The following is a 4,133-nucleotide window of genomic DNA, read 5'->3' as shown; positions in this document are numbered from 1 at the left end:
AATGAGGTGGATGGAGTTAGAGTCTGTCATACAGAGTGAAGTCAGAAAGAGAAAAACAAATACAGTATGGTAACACATATATACGGAATCTAAGGAAAAAAAAAAGGCCATGAAGAACCTAGTGGCAAGACGGGAATAAAGACACAGACCTACCAGAGAATGGACTTGAGGATATGGGGAGGGGGTGGGGTGAGATGTGACAGGGTAAGAGAGTGTCATGGACATATATACACTACCAAATGTAAAACAGATAGCTAGTGGGAAGCAGCCGCATAGCACAGGGAGATCAGCTCGGTGCTTTGTGACCACCTAGAGGGGTGGGATGGGGAGGGTGGGAGGGAGGGAGATGCAAGAGGGAAGAGAAATGGGAACATATTGTATATGTATAACTGATTCACTTTGTTATAAAGCAGAAGCTAACACACCATTGTAAGGCAATTATACTTCAATAAAGATGTTTAAAAAAAAAAAAAAAACATGGAGGAACCTTAAATGCGTATTCGTAAGTCAGAAAAGCCCATCTGAAATGGCTGCATAAGATTCTAACTATATGACATTGTGGAAAAGGGAAAGCTATGGAGACAGTAAAAAGATTAGTGGTGACCAGAGGTCCAGGGGAAGGAAGGGATGAACAGGTGGTGCACAGGAAAGGTATTTGCAGACAGTGAAACTACTCTGTTTGACACTGTAGTGGTAGACACATATCATGTCACCATACATTTGTCAAAACCCATATAATGTACAATACAAAGAGTGAACCTTAATATGTAAACTGCAGATTTTAAATAATAATGTTTCTGTATTAGTTTACTGACTGTAACAAATGTACCACACTAATACAAGATATTAATAGCACAGAAGCTGGAGTGGGGAAGGGAATACATGGGAACCCTCTGTGCTTTCCATTCAATTTCTATGTAAATCTAAAACTGCTCTAAAAAAGTAAATTTTATGGGACTTCCCTTGTGGTCCAGTGGTCGAGAATCCACCTTCCAATGCAGGGGACTCTGGTTCGATCCTTGGTCGGGGAGCTAAGATCCCACAGGCCATGGGACAACTAAGCCCGAGCACCACAACTAGAGAAGCCAGCATGATGCAACTACTGAGCCTGCACGCTCTAGAGCCTGCGCGCCACAACAAGAGAGAAGCCCCCATGTGCTGCAACGAAAACCCAGCGCAGCCAAAAATAAATTTTACTGGAGAACGATCAAGGTGGCCGAGGAGTAGGACGTGGAGCTCACCACCTCCCATAAATACATCAAAACTACATCCACACGTGGAATGACTCTCACAGAACATCTATTGAGACCTGGCAGAAGGCCTCAGGCTTCAGAAAGGGCAAGGAAACCTCCACACAACTGGGTAGGACAAAAGAAAAAAGAAAAAGAGAGAAAAGTAAATTTCATTAACTAAAAATATCTGAATGATGACAATCACGAGTATAGTGTTTACCTATTTGAATACTATGCAGCAATTAAAATGGTTAATCTGGATGTTAAATGTATCCTCCTAGTGGTAACCACAAAAATAAAAAAAGAAAGAAAGAAAAGAAAAAGGAAAAAGCAACTAAACACAAAAGAAGATAGTAATTCAGGAAATGTGAGACAAAAAAGCTAAAAGGCATATAGAAAACAAACAGCAAAATGACAGAAGTCCCTCCATATCAGTGATTACTGTAAATGAACTTTAACTAATAGATTTTAAAACATGATTTAACTATATGCTGTCTACAAGAGACTCACTTCAGATCAAAAGACACAAAATTGGCTGAAAATTAAACAATGTAAAAAGACAATCAATGCAAATCAAAAGCAAAAGAGAGCAGGAGTAATGGTGCTGATATCAGACAAAATGATTTTAAATCAAAAAGGTTTAAAAGAGAAAAATAAAAGCATTATATTAATAAATGGTTCATACAGCAGGAACATATAACAATTATAAACATTTATGTACCTAATCACAAACACTCAAAATACACAAAGCAAAAAATGACAGACCTGAAGGAGAGAGAGTTCTACAATAATGGTTGGAGATTTCTACACCCAACTCTCAATAATGGATAGAAAACCAGACAGAATATAGGTGAGGGAATAGAGGACTTAATATAATAAATCAACTAGACCAACTATACAGGGGAACACTCTACTCAGCAACAGAACTCACACTTTTCAAGAGGACATGGGACATTCCCCAAGACAGTCCACATCTTAGGCCATGAATTAAGTCTCAATGGATTTTAAAAGATAAGTATCATATAAAGTATCTTCTCTGAATGCAACAGATGAAGTTAGAATTCATTAGCAGAAGGAAAAATGGAAAATTCACAAATATACAGAAGTTATCCAACACACTCTAGAACAACCAGGTCAGAGGAAAAATCAAGAGAAACTAGACTCCCACCCCACTTGGACCACAGCAAAGTGGTCGGCTGACCTGCGGCACCTAGGTCTCTGAAAGATGAATTTGGGTGAGATTTGTGACAATGCAAAGAAAGGAAGAGACTATGCACTTCTTGGAAATTATGACTCATCAGTGGTATATTACTAGGGGTGATAACAGCAAATTCAGAGATATTGTCAGTCAATCGGAGACCCAGCTGTCAAAGGCCAATGGCAGCAGGTTCAACAGGAATTATTGGAAGAATATGAACAAGTTAAAAGTATTGTCAGCACTTTGGAAAGTTTTAAAATCGACAGGCCCCAGATTTCCCTGTGTCCTGTCAAGAGGAGCCATTTAGAGATCCTGCTGCTTGGCCGCCCCCTGTACATGCAGAACACAGAACTCCACCTCAGATAAGGCGTCCCAATCGAGAAGACCTCTGAGCAAAGAAACGCCGGGAGGAGGAGCCCAGGGAGCTGTAGGCTGAGCACTTCCTATATCAAAGAGTGAAAAACCCTCTACGAGAAGGGGCAAGGATTGTAGACAAGAGGGAGAGATGACAAGGGAAGGAAAAATATGCAAGGCGGTGCAAGTGATGGTGAAATTCCAAAATTCGATGGTGCTGCATATGATAAGGATCTGGTGGAAGTCCTTGGCGAGACATCGTCTCCAGGAATCCTAGCAGGAACCCTGTGGGACGACACAGCAGACCTGGAAGAAGTGAAGAGGTTGCTAAGGGAAGCTGCTGTTCTTCCTGTGTGGATGCCTGACTTTTTCAAAGGACCAGAAGGCCATGGAAGGGTGTGCTGATGCTTGGGCCCCCAGGCACTGGCAAGACCACACTGGCTGAAGCTGCACCACTGAATGTGACACAACACCCTTCAACAGCACCTTCCTCCACACTGACCTCTAAATCCATAGGGGGGCCTGAGAAGCTAATCTGTCTGTTGTTTGAAATGGCTAGATTGTATGTCCCCACCACGATCTTCACTGATGAGACAGATTCTATCTGCAGTCGAAGAGGAACCTCTGATGAACACGAGGCAACTTGCAGTCACATCTGAGCTACTCATTCAGATGGATGGAGTTGCAGGAGCTTTAGAGAATGGCAGTCCTCCCAAAATGGTTATGGTATTGGCTGCTACTAGGTTCCCATGGGACACTGATGAAGCTTTGTGAAGGAGATTAGGAAAAAGGATATATATAGCTCTCCCAACAGCAAAAGGAAGAACTGAGCTTCTGAAAATCAATCTTCGTGAGGTTGATTGGATCCTGATATTTAACTGGAAGATACAGCAGAGTAAGACTGAGGGCTATTCTGGTGCTGATATAACTAAGGTTTCCAGGGACGCCTCTTTAATGGCAACGAGACGGTGAACGCCCTAAGTCCAGAAGAGATCTCTGCACTTTCTAAAGAGGAACTTCAGATGCCTGTTACCAAAGGAGATTTTGAATTGGCTCTTAAGAAAATTGCAAAGTCTGTCTCTGCTGCAGAATTTGGAGAAGTATGAAAAGTGGATGGTTGAATTTGGATCTGCTTGAATTTCTGTCAGCCTTCATTTCTGGTATTTTTGTTTATAAAATGTGAAGAAATTCCAGCAATTTTTTAAAAAAGCAGGTTTGGAACTTTTCCTTGGAGAGATTTTCTCTTAAAGGGGAAAAATTTAAAACCACAAAGAATATAACCACAAAGCTAATAAGAAAATCTTACATAGAGAGCCTCATATCCACATACCCATGCATTACAACTGCAC

General features: G+C 41.2%; 1 pseudogene; it reads left to right on the top strand.

The window, feature by feature from the left end:
- The first annotated feature begins 2,457 nt into the window (after positions 1–2,457).
- Positions 2,458–3,921, top strand: LOC132371637 (katanin p60 ATPase-containing subunit A-like 1; annotated as a pseudogene).
- Positions 3,922–4,133: the final 212 nt, after the last annotated feature.

This window comes from Balaenoptera ricei, chromosome 9 (genome assembly GCF_028023285.1).
Source record: "Balaenoptera ricei isolate mBalRic1 chromosome 9, mBalRic1.hap2, whole genome shotgun sequence".
In the NCBI taxonomy this organism is placed as follows: domain Eukaryota; kingdom Metazoa; phylum Chordata; class Mammalia; order Artiodactyla; family Balaenopteridae; genus Balaenoptera; species Balaenoptera ricei.
This window is presented reverse-complemented; position numbering and strand designations above follow the sequence as displayed.